Raw genomic sequence first — 15,656 nt, 5'->3', positions numbered from 1 at the left:
AGAAACACTTATCAACATTTTGATCGATTACTTGATTAATCTAGAAAATAATCGATGGATTAATCGATTATGAAAATAATTGTAACAGCCGTAAAAGTGTCCATAACCTTGACGAACTCCAGGCTGCGTGCATGACATAGTGTGACCATAACAACAATTCTTAGATTTTTTTTTCATTATACACCCAGATTTGTATTTACCAAATAATCCATAATTTCTCCAATCCATGAATATTGAATAAGGTGTGCTATTTTTATTCCGACATGGTGATTCATGCATTTGAACATTCAGAAGCTGTCCACACTAGTCAGTTCTTCAGCTCTTTCATTATATCAAAAGCGTCAAAAGTGACTGAGAAAAGGAACGGATCAGTTACAGCTGAATAAATTCCTCCAAGATATACTTTTCTTATGTAACATTTTACTCTTGGCTGATGGACACAAATCCCTGTCAAGGATAAATAATCCATATATACCCTAAAGAGTCAAAAAGTTTCCTCTCTTTAACATAATCCTTCATTTCTTTCTGTCAGACACAAAGGAAAGTTTTCCTAAATTATTTGTCAAGGAAAATAAAGGAGAGGACCTCTTCAGAACCAAACCTCACGTCAGAAACACATTTTGTTGTGCATTGAAATCAGCTTTTTGTTTGATTTTATGAGCATAACTTGTACAATGAAGCTTGCGTGATCAAGTTAAAGGGCATCGTAAGCTCAGGCATGGTCACCATCATGAAGTGTCTTTCAACAATGCGCAAAAGTTTTGGTCAACATTCACCTCACAAAACGTTATTTTTAAAAGTCAAGAATACAAATGTGCCTCGTTCAATTCCTTCTTAGTCTTCATCACATGGATGTTTATCTAACTGGTTAGAGGAGAACAGGTTTTCATGTATTTCATGTCTTCCACGCTGACTCCTTACCTATCAACATGAAATAACATTTTATGACACTGCTTCATTTGCAAGACTAACTGGTGGGAAATGTCATCTATTTCAGGAGGAGTGTCTCTTCAATGCACGGCACCGGATTTACTGAAACTGCAGGACCTAATGCCAGTTTGAAGGTAAGACGGCTCACACTGTCGCTGTGTGCTCAAGGCTCACGTGTGGATATTCTGTGTTTGACACGTCTTTACTTTGCCAATCTGGCACAGCTGTTTTGTGCAGACTTTGGACACTGTGTCACGCCGCGGTGTGGAGGCGCACAGCTTATCTTTTTATGATCTGTTGTGGCTGGTCAATAACGCACTGTCGATTTGCGTATCTCCGGTAGGAGGTTTAGCATTGATTTAACATAGCTGACATGGTAAAAAAAAAAAAAATATTTGTATGCATGCAAATGAATGCAGTAAACACAGTGAGTGCACCGATGCTTTTGTGCAGAAGGATCATTTGGTTCATCAAGTGACATTGAATAGTCAGAAAGTTTGGTTGAAATATACATTTTTTTATTATTATTATCATTTGTGTTTTGTGCTAACCCAACACTGTAAACTTCTGATGAAAATTAAGATAAACAAAGTACCAACTTGACATAATTCAGCGTATCAAGTGTATACTACCTCTCTGTCTCAGACCTGGTTTGTAGCAGGGACTATAATCTGTAAAAATTGCACTGATAATCTATTTATTCTATTCCTTTTACCTTTAGCATAACTGTGCTGTTAGTGTAATTTCAGACTTTAAGATAGAACCTGCAACATTTTCTGGAAAACACAACTTCATGTTGGAAATCTGCAGGGATTATTGAGTAAATTAGCTGTATCTTCAAGTGATAGCTGACAAAGTGAAGTGCGGCACTTTGGATGCAGAGTCTGGTTGATTTAACAAGGCGATCCACAGTTCTGTCAATACTGCTCTTTCAATACGCATGATAAGCCCTCCTCTATGAAGGATCTAGAAATCTAATATACAGTGCTGGAAAAATATGAGAACATACAAGAGACAAACACACACATATAAAAAAGCTGGTTTGCAAGGGATTTGAGGAGCTGCTCTTAGACCTGATGCACCTCATCATGACCTTATTGGTAAATAGGCCCTTCCAGGACCATGAGCAAACTCAATAAAACTCGACTTCAACTCCAAACCCACTGCACTTGTGAGGTCCCTGAGGAGTGCCGAGACAGAAAAAAGTGGTGAAAGGCAGAGATGGAGGGAAAAGAGCAAGACACAGGCACTGAGAAACAAATGGCGAATCAGATGGGGGTATAACAAGATATTGAGATTGAGCGAGACAGGGAGGGAGAGAGTAAGACAAGAGAGAGAGAGAGATCAAAGACAAACAGCGAAGCAGCTGAGACAAGGAGAGAAACATTGAACGGGGGAGAGGGGAACCCGGTGGTGGAAATGTAATTCAGTGCTGCAGGGAGAACTTGGTTTCCGTTTCTGCTCTTGGCCTCACCAGCTGTAATGAGCTTCAGATTACAACTAGGCCCCGACCCTGACATGTGCAAAAGGCATCACTGCTTGAGCTGGCAAAGCTGAAGACTGTGCTCAGAAAATCAGCTCATCATTAAAACATATTGCCCTCAGCCAGAATAATTGAAAGTAGGAATAAATACTGTAATTCCTGATGAATGTTTTTTTTTTTCTTCATCATTATTATACACAAACATACAAAACAAAACAGTCAGATAGAGTTGGACAGTGAGGCAAGGGAGCCTGTGGAGATCTGTTTATATTTTTGGAATATCGACCGCTATTCACGGAAGATCAGTGGGCTAAAGGAAAACAAGGGAGAAAAAGAGCAATTTGTTTCTCACACTGACACAAAAGCAAGTGATATTTGACAATTTGTGCTAATTGGGTAATGTCATTAGAATAAACAAAAGGATGAGACCCAGGTGCAGAAGCAAACTGGTGGGAGGAGAGGAAGTTGAGGTCATTAAACGGCAATGAAACACAAAGTGGGGTCGAGGCAACACACAAACAACCTCAAACCGGGAAGAAACCAAGCACAACAAATAAGCCCACTGCCTTATATCTTGTACTGCTTTTACGGTGTTCCTGGGGAATTTGCCATGGTAAGACAGTGATCATCAAAACAAGACCATTCGAGACTGTCGTGACTGTTGTGACTGGTTAAAGGAAGTACAAAGAGATCAGTGTGTTTTCATCCACTGCAGGAGAATGGTAGGGTGGAGTCAGAGCATCAATGCCAAGAAGAGAAGGATCTGGAAAGTAAAGGCATCGAGACTTATTAAAATTGGTCGCCTGTGTACTTCTCGGGCCTTACTGAATTGAATTTGGTTGCGTTGTGTGTATTTGTTGCACACCTGCACACCTTTGTGGATATTATCTCTTAACACGGACCCACTAGCTTTAATACTTGGTGGTGGACAGTCTTGTCTGAGAGGTCAGTTTGGATTATGTAGTGTTTGAATTTAAAAACACTGATGGGATGTGATTGGCTATAGTGGCTTTTGTTGGAATATTTGCATAATGTGATGTGATGCATGCAGGGTGGCCTTTAATAGGAGGCCCAACAGCTGCATATTTTGGGTACAAAGTACAGCCAATGTCAGTTTGCCCATGCTCTCTGTCTATATTTCCTACCTGTGTCAAACAGAGACACAAACTGCCGCCAAAAACATTTAAAAACACCCATTCATAATATATGTGTGCAATATCACATTTAAAAGATCAAAACAATATCTCAGATCCAAGGAATTGATCATTGAAAGTACAGCGTCACACACACACACACACACACACACACACACACACACACACACACACCTACCTGCAATAGATGGTGAGAGTGCGTCAGCAGATGCACGTTCTCACCCAACAACTTGCATCCAGGCTGTCATTTGGCTCTGCTATTTCACTGTGCAATGAACCACCGATGCTATGCCATCAGGCCATCACACCACACTTCACCACCAGCGAGGATTTTCCTTCATACACACACACCAAGTAGAATTCTCAAACAAAAATGTGAAATGGAGCCGATACACAGGGGAAATATAACACAATCTCAACAAGCACTGTAGCAAGACATTTGTGGAGCAGACAGAATACCTAAAAATGCGGTCCTCTTTTTCTGTGAATGTAGAAATCACTTCATGCAAGTCAAATGATACAGTATGTTTATACTTCCTTGCAAAGGTGGTGAGAGTTTGCCTGTCAAATGAAGGGTGAATACAACCTGGGCACTGGTTCTGCACTGGTTCTCCACTGTCCCACTGCTGCCCTCCCTCCCCCGACATCATTTCATCCATCCACATTGTATTTTGCTGCTTCAGTGAACATCACTGAGTTGTATTTGTGCTCCGACTCTCATGCAAATTCACCGCAGAAGCCAAAATTGGCCAAACTTCATGTGGAAGTATTATCGCGCTGTGCAGTTCCATTTGAAAACACTAGATAAACGGCTGTTTTTCTTTAATTGGTGTGCATCTGAATATATGTTAGCTTATCACATGTTTTAGGACAAATAAATCATTATGTCAACCGGTTAGGGTTGTCCCTTTATTTGCCAAAAACACAAGTCTGTCACAAACCCAGGTCTTCTTGATTGATTTATATTATTGCCTGTTTGAGACTCACCACGTTTCCCTGAACTCAAATTACTCAAATTACTGTCCTTTCTCCATTTATTAATACAAAAAAACCAAAAAAAAATATTTATCTAGTATAAACCGGTCACAGTTTGAGACATGCCTCCATGGTGTTGTCCCTCCTTTGAAGTATACACTTGGACACTGCACAGCTGATGCTAGAGTGCTGAGTGGAAGGAGATAACAAAGTGGATTACTTTTTCCTACAATATGATTTCAATGACGTTTAAATAAGGTGGAGGCTGAGGGCATAGTCGTTGAAGCTATATGATGCTTGGCACAAACGAACAGAGTGCATCATACACATTATTTATTTATTGTGTAATTTGGGGTCACACAGGCTGTGCTCTGTACTTTTGCCACAAACGTGAAAATGAGCCTCTGTGATGTGCGCCAAAATCTCGCCTGGTAAATATTTGATCGAAGAGCTTCCTCAGCACACCACCAGCTATGCCACAAGTCAGAAAATCAAGGGAATCGCCCATGTGGTTTGATAAAAAACAAAAGTCTGAAAAATGTTGTAGCCAGAGGACACACGAACACACACACGCGCACACACACACACGCACACTCACTCTCTTCCATTCTGCTCTCATGCTTGTTAAGATCCTATCTGTCTTTTGAGAGCGAGTGAGAGCCCTTTAGCCATACTCCGAGGGCACATTTCCATTCCAGCACACATAAACACAAACACTCAAAACATACTCGCGTCTTGCTGCATGCAGCAACAAACAATGCATGCACACACACACGCACACACACACACACACACACACACACACTCACACTAGCACTAGAATTGGACAAGCACCTGTAGATTGTAATGAGATACTGAGTTCTCTTTGACCTTGGAAGCACCGAAAGTGCCGCTCGTCAACCTCCAGGAAATTCTTGCTTGAGAGACAAGTGTGTTTGTGTGTGTGTGTGTGTGTCCTGAGGTAATATGCTCGGCTTTATCCCCATGTTCCATTGTGTGTGTGTGTGTGTGTTTGTCTGCGACCAAGGCTGCATACTACATTGACCGAACACCTGCTGCTGTGGTAACTAGGATGTCGGTGTGCTGAGGAGAGCTTCATAAATATATATTAGAATCAGAGCTGATATTAAACCAGGAAATAAGCCAGGGAATGATCTCACTTGGTCAGTTTGATCTGCTTTCGACTGTCACCCCCCCCTTACTTTTCTTCCCTTTCCCCTCTCCTCGTCTTTTTGCTCTCATCTGCTTATCAGTCCCTCCATCTGTCCATCATCTGCCTCCTTTCCTCGTTCCTGTCTTTCTCCTTTCTACCCTCCCCTCATCGCGCTGAAGGAAGAGAAGTGTACGGGTGTTTGAACAAAATGTAATCCAGGATAGAGAGTTAACTTAAATGTAGATCAGGGTATGAAAAGCTTACTGAAGCGCACACCCCATGTCTATTTTGTGCTGCATTTTAGTCGCATGGAGATGAGCAGTGGAGTCGTAGGAAGTGACTCTACAGTGACGCTGTGTAATGTATTGTGCCGTTTTCAAAAATGCCACTGAATTGCATTCCGTATTCATTTCAGGAAAGACTTTTAATGTTTTGAAACTAAGTCATTGTCAGTGAACCTTTGCTTCATGAACTTTAATGGCTCCCTTTTCTTCTCCTGGCTTACAGTACCTTGAAATTACAGTATATCTCTCCTCAATTTCAAAAGATGTATTCCGGTGAAAGACATCCCACTTAAATGGTCTTTCACTCTCTGACATTTTATGGTACACTTCACACCTCTCAGCATTAATCTCTCTTATTTGATTTGTGACAGATTTTATTTGAGCGCACATTTGCTTCCTTAACTCATTCATTCAGGGTCTTTAAATCCCTCTGCTAAGCAGCGCCAGGATATTGTCAAATCACGACGCTGTGAAAAGAAGTATGTAAGCATGAAATGCACATGTGGTGGAACTCAAAAAAAAAAAAAGGTATTTTCACAGGCTTGCAACACTGAAATTGGAAAAAAATGCATTTCCTGCCTATAATTTCTACTTTACGCTGTGCGCTCTGTTGTCTAATCCTGCCCAATTAAACGGTTGTTTACATCACGTGTTATAAAAAAAAAGAAAAAAGAATCTTGCTGTCTGAATTGAAGGTGGTCGTATCAATAACATAAAATTATACTGTGCTATGTAATATATGTCATTAAAGTAAAAGTCAGCTTTTTTTTTTTAACCCTGAACCTTCATTTACAAGAAAACAACATAAAATGCTGAGTGCACTACGAGGCCAATAAACAAGAAATGCCTTGTTGAAATTCCTGAATGGCCTATAAATGAACAAAGTGATATTACAGAGTATCTGGGATGGATCAGTGCTACATTACCTCATGCTCAGGACACTATATGGACATGCAAAGCTGATATACTGTTGAACCCAGTGGGAATTCATCTTGCCTGACAGACAATAGAGCCGGTGGAAGACATAAAATCCTATCAGCCTCCACCATTCGCCTGTAATTAGAAAAAAATAATGTAAGAGGCAAATGTGCATAATATTGAGGGCAGGCAATGTGGATGGGGATCTAATTGATGTGAGTTCAATGCATTTAACATTGAAAAGGTGTATGTTTAAGAAAATAGTAATAATATGAGCTGGATCTTTGCAACTAGAAATGAATTGTTTTCACTTTAGCACGAGCAAAGAAAAAAGCAAGCAAATGTTTTTAATATAAATATAGATGCAGTTTTGACTAATACATACCACATATCAAATATGTGTACATATGTACATACTCCTGTAAAACTATATTATTTTGTTTGTGTACAAGAAAACTGTGTCTGTCCTTCTCTGTAATCGCATAATTTTCCTGCCTGGGAGATGAAAAGGTCAAGCTCAACAACGTGTATATCAGCTAAAGAGGATTTTTCAATCTTATTGCAAAATGTCTCAATTTTCAAAGGCCAGACCTTGAACTTGCAAGGTGACAAACAGTTCCAGGCTTCAACCCATCACCTTAATTCGACTGCTGTGTTAAATTTGACAATTTATCAGATGTATGTGTTATCAGAAATAACTTGCTCTTGGCAACTGTTGTGGAAAATTGAAGACTTCCTCAAAATTGGGTGGTCAGTTTATTGCTTCAGGTGAATAATTTCTTAATAAAGACTTCCTGGGGGACACCAGAAATATCAGATGTTGAGACCAAGTGGAAGCTGGCGCAAAAGCACCTCTTATCCGCTGATCTAGTGACTTTTATTTGGTAATAATTGTTGCCGTTCACTTACACTTTGACACATGCAACAGTGACAACTTTATGACGACGGTATTGTGCATATTTATTAGCGCTGCAACTGACGATTATTTTCATAATTGATTAACCTGTCGATTATGTTCCCGATTAATCGTTTGCTCCATAAAATATCAGAAAACCCCCAAAACATGTTCATCGGTGTTCGTCAAACCTGGAAAGGTCGTCTTGTTTTGTCTACAAACCAAAATGATTGACTTTTAATGATTTCTTTGTTATCCAGAGCAAAGAAATGAAGAAAATACTCAAGAAGCTTAAGAATCGATTATCAAAATAGTCGTCGATTTAGTTAGTAATGGATTAATAATCGATTAATCGATGAATTGTTTCAGCTCTAATACTAATCCGTTGTATTTGTGAGGGACAAAACACTGATTAAATGCAACAAAATAAGAGAAAAAGACGAGATGAGTAGTACAGAAATTTTTATTTGGTTCCACTGAAATCTGTCACATTTATGATGTGGTGGCACTTTGAAAAAACAAAACAAAAACAAAACAGGATTCTACTCCCATTTAGTGGATACAGCATAGGAAGATATTACAACGTCTCAATATTTCAACCCTAACACCTTGTGACATCAACACCCATACTGACCTCCAGCACAATCTCCAACAGTCCACATGACGTATGCCAAACTATTTTTTCACTTTGCTGTTTGAGGACATCTCAAAGTCAAACCTATAGTTCATTCCATGTGTGTGTGTCTACATCCATTTTCTCTCGACTTCCAATTTAGAGAGGTACAAAAAAAAGAAAAAAAAAAAAAGAAGGTAAACCCCATCGCAGTGACCTCTGCTGTAGGGGCCATGAATAATGGGGACTATTAGTTACTAGTGCATTTTCAGTCAGAGAAGTAGTCATTTTAGCTGCAGGGCTGTTTAATTCAGACCTGGAAAAAAAAAAGGAACATAAAGTAGTAACATGATGGCAAAGTGACCAGTAACTGGTTTCAAAGATGACTGATGTGACTTTACAGCTGTGACTGGATGAATAACAGTTGTGATCCATTGTTGAAGCCGGCAAACCATGACTTCACAAGGTCATTTCAAATATTCAAGATTCAAAGATGCGAATGTACAGGAAGAGCAGCAGTGAAATTGAAACTGTGACTGCATTGTTTTTACCAGGTTGTTATAGAACTGCAAACACTGTCTTAGGGGGGCGCGACGGTAGCTCAGTGGCAGAGCGAGTTGTCTTTCAGCTGGAAGGTTGTGGGTTTGACTCCTGGCTCTGTTAGTCTACTGCTGGCAGTTTGTGAATGGGTATGAGAGATGTGTGATGGAAAAATGCGCTGCACACCGATGCACTGTATGAAAGTGTGCGTTAATGGGCGAATGGCAAAACTTAACAAAAAACAACACTAAAAGCACAATATAACTACAGACCATTTGTGAGCTTGCTATTATATGTATCTTTAATATTTTTTTTATACCTTGTGTTCCTGGGGCGAGATGTAGATAAAGATGAGGAGCTGCAATGAATTGAGTTCAGAAGTCTTAACTTTTAAGCAAAATGTTTCTAGTTAGTAAGTATACATGTTTTAATATTTAATTGATTTCTTATGAAAAAATGACTCAAACTAATCATTTTGTTGCAAAGACAACTTGTTATTCTAATATAGATTCAATTGCATCCACTTGAAATGATGTCGGGTGCATTGAAAAAGAATAAAAGCTCAATTTGAAGCAAAACACAAATTAAGTGATATTTAAAATGCTCCAAAGTTGCTGATATGGAATCATTAGGAGTCACCTCAGCCATGTCTCTGTTTTTTTCCCCCCCTCCTCTGTGTCATTCTCTCTTCATCAGTGGGCTCTCACTCAGGGCAAACTTCACACTTCATTAATGAATTCATCACCTAAGAGCCAAGTATTGATTTTCAGTAATGGCTTTAAAAATCTGTCGGACACCTAGCTGCAGAAATAATTAAAAAGAATGCCTATTTGCAATAAATCATCTTTAAAAGGGTTAAAAGTCCCTTCGGATCATCAGGAAGGGAGGTTACAATATCAACAAACAGACTGCAATGAGGACACCAAAAGGACGGCTTTTATGATTGTTATTTTTGTTTATCATATAGTAAACACCATGTGAGCTTACAGGATGTCAAGTCATACAAAGAATGAAATGGAATCATCACACAATAGAAAAATAATATATATATATATATATTTTTTTGAGATTTAGTAATTAATTCAGTGCATAAAGCAAGTGACCAAAGGTTGAGGAGATAACATTTTAGTTAATGAAAGTGGGCGGTATTGATGCAAAGCATTTCTTTTCTAATTTATTAGACATTTGTTCTGTGGAAAACACCTGCAGTTTAACTCTATACTCGTATAAATAATGGCACTACTGGATAAAAAAAACAAAAATAAAACGTCTTACGTCAGATGCAGGGCCATAAACAATCCAGACAGTGCCATGGAATATGTACTGTATGGACATAGAGTCGGGAGGATGTTTGCCATTCCCTCAGATCGTCACCCAGCATGAAGAGAACAAGAGACAGTGTGCCAGCTTCGATGCCTCATACCTGGAGATGGAGCGTGTTAGCTGTAGCTTAGCGGAGACCTGGAAATTGCTGCTCCTGGTGTTAGGGCAAGGGTGAGTGAAGAGACACCTTCACAGGTCACTGAATGAGTCTGACCCTGAAACTCGAGTCACGTGACATCATATAGGGAGTTCAGCTGCATTAGTGTAGGTTACGACCGAAAGAGAGTGCCATGTTTTCACTGTTGTGCATGTGCTATGTGCTTTTTTTTTTCTCCCATAATTATCTTTTCATAACTGTTACCTTTTCCATTTGTTTAATAGAAATAAGCCAATAACACAATTGTGAATCCGCAGATTTTTCTTCAATAAGGAACATATATACAGTCAAAGCCGCTGTTCAACTAATATATCATATTTATATAGAAAATCAATACAGCTAAATGCCATTAGCAAAGTGACGTTACAGACCTGAGATCCCATGTGGTTTTCAAACGATTGCTGATGGGATTCGAAGTTAAAAAAAAGTGGTAATTTTTCCTATATTTGAAGGTGTTCATAAAAGGACTAAGATGAACAGTCTGATATAACTTGTTAAGGTCTGTAAGTCATCATATAGACGTGTCATTATGTCCAACGTTCTCCACCGTAAAAGCCAAAAGCTTTTGTTTCAGGGGAGGACAAAATGACAACAATGAAAACAGATGTAGTGTGTACAGTTCCTCGTAATACTTGAACTGCGACGGCTTTAGCCTCAACAAGGTGAATTTGTCATTGAGAACATGCAAATGAATTCAGCCAAGGCCTTATATCATAGTAATCACAGCCTAACTCCACTGGGGCAAGGGCTGTGATTTAAGACAGGAGACTGTTTTATAACACTCTTTAAATTTCTTGCTCTTGCTCACTCAGTGCCCCACTCCTTCCTCTCCATTCTCTGCGCTCTGTCTTGCTTTACCACCACACACACACACACACACACACATAGCAAAGGAGAACATAAATCTGGCTGGTGTGCCAGACTAGGCCATGGACACCATAATTACGGAACATCAAATGAAAGAATTAGTGTCCCTTTTATCATTGCCATGCAAGATTTGCAAGTCCTCTGCAATTTCTCAGCTTACCTATGCTTTCCATCTACCTACACTCCCTCTACACCCCTCCCCTCACAGAAAAAGTCTTCACCTCACATGCAATCGTTGTGTACTCCTTATAGTCTTTAAGAAATGATTTTGATGAAAAACATTGCACAGTGTGTGTTACTCAAACGGCTATGTCAAGACTTCGGCTCATTATGTCACAGAATGAGAAACAGTGCAAACATTATTTAGCGTTCACGAGCTGACCTGTAATTTGGTGAAAGCTCCATATGGACGTGGCATCGTCTCTTCCAGGTAAAACAAAGGTTAGTTTGACATTGAAACAACAAATAATGGCGTTCCATTGTCTTTTTGACATCCAAGTATTACGTAATGTCTTTTTGTGTGTCTTTAATTCCTAATAAATAAGACGACTGCTTTATCTTGTTTTCATAGTTGTGTGAAAATAAGTGGATCTCACTTATTCTTGCACCTAGTCCAATAAGTCTACAGCGGAGTAGATTTAAATCTTGGCGTTATTGTTCTTATATGAATTGTTAAGTTGGTAGCCTTATCCATTTTATTACATTCATTTTCCCTCGGCTGCTATTTCACAGAAATGAAAAGAGAAGCAGGAGAAGACAGTTTCTGGAAACTAAATATGCAGTGTCAACAAGTATAGTTTTAGTATAATCAGGGGTTGGCGTGCACTCACTACAAAACTAAATCTCTAACAAATTCTCCTGGATTATCTGCCTAAATAATTCAATAAGAGCAGTAATTGCTCTGCCTGTGCATTAAAATGTTGTTCTGTGAGGTAATTTGGCTGCACAATTAAATTCTTACGGCTGCATTGATCCTTGTTCAAGGAAGGTCAAGCATTAAAACATTGTGAAGCTAAAGTTTGGTCTTCACAGTCACATGCAGAAGCTTTTTCCATCCGTTGAAGCTCCAGTGTTCAGTCAGTGCCGTCATACAGAAGAGGAAAAATGTATACTGCACACAAAAAGCGACGCACGTGAAGCCGCTTCTGTGTCACTTGATATATTGTCCTTGTTAAACCAGTTTACATCCTTTTGTGTTTTCTGAACTGCTCGACTCAAAGCTCCACTATATACAGTAAAGATGCCGTGACAGACAGGCAATCCGTCCACGTGGCCTAAAATCTCCAATTCCTGGAACTGAGTTGCTCCAATCACAGACCCACTATGCAGACTCAGCAACAGGCGTGCAATCCCACACCTGTGACAGTAATAAAAGGCTCCCTCCCTTCCACTTTCCTCTCACCTACCTTTTCTGTCAATTACTGCTCCACAGATAGATGTAAAACTGCACATGTCAGCAGCTCCAGTGCCACCGCGACTCGAGCGCTTCCCAAGGTTTTGATTGCAAAATCATAGGAAAGGCTTGAGGTAGCGGCTTTTGAGGATGGTTCCCTGTGGGATGTAAGGGCATACAAACCGCTGCCTTTAAGTCCTAACTGAACATAACAAGGCCCTGAAGTTAGAAAAGCCCTGGGAGAGCTAGAGACAAGAAAAGGAAGGAAGGAAACACATTTATATTGGGGGGAAAAAACGAGGGCTTCAAATTGTATTTCACCAGCACAGTTTTTTTTTTTAATAAAAAGAGTATTTCACAATAACTGTGCCCAATGAAATCTGTTTTGTTTTTCTAAATTACATTTTTGTTTTTTACATTTCTTAAATTCTCTTTCACCAGCGAAGAGATAAATGTATTTATGCTACACAACATTGCACTATTTTATCGTGTTCTTTAAGTCTGAAATGCATCACTTCAGACAATTAACTAGCACTTAACAAACATGACACGCTTTTAACCCTTTAACACCGAGCGTATCATGACGACGTGTTTGCGTGAACGCACTTTGCAGTACCGTAATCGTGTGACGGTTTGTGCTTTCGGGAACATTTCAACGGTTATGGTAATTTCACTCGTGCTGTTGCAGGGAGTGGGTGTATCAGTGTCTTTTGCACTAGAGGAGAGAGATGGAATATGTTTTTATACCTGTATCTGACATAATAATATGATAATATGGCCATTTTCCCTCAACAAAGTTCACTGTGCTCTACTGTATATTATTGTAAGGAACCACAATTTCATTGAAAACATAACAATACATAACAATGCAGCATTGTTACAATGACTGTCAAAAAGGCTAACTTAATCTGAGTATTAATTAATGACTTTGCTTTTTTTTTTGAAAGAGGTTGGAGCCACTCCCACAATGCAGTCTCAGAATTCCCTCTGTATTTGACAATCAATTACAGCTTTATGAATAGACCTGTGTGGTGGGCATCCATCAGCACAATCCTCGATAACCACCAACCTCTGCCTCAATCCCATGAAATTCACTTCTGATTTAAAAATCCATGCGTAGCTAACCATGAAATCTCCACTTTGGTCATAACGACAATTCAGTTTAGCAGCTTATTTACACATTATGACTGCTTGTAGTGCACCGCTCTGGTTGGTTGGGGTTATGGATATCAAAGGAGCCATTGGGCCCAGTTTGAGAACATGTAAATGAATGTGAAGGGGTACGATTCTTTGAAGGAACGTTGTCATCCTTGTTTCCACGACTCTTATTTGTCAATAAATGCCGTTTTAGGTCAGATGATGTGTTTCCCCATGTGTTGCTGAAATGTCTTTCTCCATTCCGCCTTCGCTGTGTTGGTTTATGCGGGGAAGACGGCTGCAACTTTCACCTTGTGCATCACAAACCTCATCCATCAAATACAATGGGACATCCCATTATATCATTGATTATTCAAACACAGAATCCCACCTGGCAGATCCTTTGCCTTTTGTGGCAGAAGGGGTTGGAGCCGGACACAAATGAACTGTGGTGTGAGTGTACGAGTATCGCTTCACATATTTTTCTCACTAAGGGGATGACTGATGACTGTTTTTTCTGCCCGACTGCCACCGTGGGTTAGGACAAGGGGCTTTATGATGCATGGACATCCTCCGTTACTAATTAACCTTCATACCACACTAATTAATTAGATTCCAGCAAGGTCAAGCTTTCTAAATGGGACAATTAAGTGACTTCCTCATACAGTATTGCACAATAAAGAGCCTGACAAAGGAACTGGATAGATGTCTACACATCCCAGAGACAAAAAGTTTAATATTTTAAGTACAATACAAATACCTGTAACGTCAACACGTGAGAAACCCCGGCATATGTCTGCATTATAACATGTACTACGCTTTAGAGGGAACAAAATATTTAGTGAGCCAAATCCAAAGTGATAGCTTAGGTGAGTTGTAAAATAAAAACGTATTATTAATTCATGGTATCACTAAAACGTTCTATTCGTTGTTGACAGTGACCAGGGATGAATAGGGGTGAGAAGTTCAAAGAATGGCTAATGCAAGAACAGAAAAGACAACACAAAAGATGCTCTGTGCATAGTAGCAAAATATTCAAATGAAGCAAGGTAATAATGTGGTGATGTGAACAGGCTGTGGGCCCAAGAATGTTTTAACAACACATTAGAGAATTCACTAATGATAGTGGTAGTTGCAATGCAGTGAACATTAACACACATTTTCATTTTCCCTGAAATGCCGAACAGATCTATTACCAAAAAAAAAAGATGTCGAGAAAGAGGATGCGAAATTCAGGAAATTAAGTCTGCATGAGTACACACACACGCGTTCTCACTAGCAGGCGTAATGGACCAGTTGGACAGGACAGCTTGCTTATGTTCAGGAAAAACTTGTCACATAATGACACAGGCAAACGCAAGTATATGCACGCAAACACATGTCCACACACACAAACGGTCACACAATCCTTTACATACGTGTGCTTATTTCTGAATATGTACAGCGTATATACTGTAAGAGCTCTTACACATTAAACATCCACCGGAGCCCACAGACACAGGCAATGAGGTAGGCATCATTTAAAAGACTATTCCCACTGTACACTTGAGCCCATATCTGACTAACAGTCTGGAACCAGCCAAATGTAGCAGCCAACTGTTCTCTGTCCTCAGGCTATCTGTGGACTTGGCTTTAGTACAGCAAATTGTATCCTTGTAATGTGTGTGTGTGTGTGTGTGTGTGTGCGTGTGCGCCAGCTTCCTGTGTGTATATTGTGGACGCGGCTGCAGAAAAGACAGCATGGAAGAGTATAGAGTAATACTGCTGACTTGAGGTTGTGCAAGTAAGGTTCCTTCTCACTTTATGGGTTTACATCTGTGCTTTCCTGGATCAA

The 15,656-nt window shown here is 39.7% G+C and overlaps 1 long non-coding RNA gene across 1 annotated transcript in view; it reads left to right on the top strand.

The window, feature by feature from the left end:
* The first annotated feature begins 1,022 nt into the window (after window positions 1-1,022).
* Window positions 1,023-15,656, top strand: part of LOC122774951 — a 170,434-nt gene continuing 155,800 nt past the window's right edge. The window contains exon 1 of the long non-coding RNA XR_006361037.1: window positions 1,023-1,064. This is a non-coding gene — a long non-coding RNA (uncharacterized LOC122774951). The remainder of the gene's footprint in view (window positions 1,065-15,656) is intronic.

This window comes from Solea senegalensis, linkage group LG9 (assembly GCF_019176455.1).
Source record: "Solea senegalensis isolate Sse05_10M linkage group LG9, IFAPA_SoseM_1, whole genome shotgun sequence".
Taxonomy (NCBI): domain Eukaryota; kingdom Metazoa; phylum Chordata; class Actinopteri; order Pleuronectiformes; family Soleidae; genus Solea; species Solea senegalensis.
Note: the sequence above shows the minus strand (reverse complement) of the source record. Positions and strands in the feature narration are given on the sequence as shown.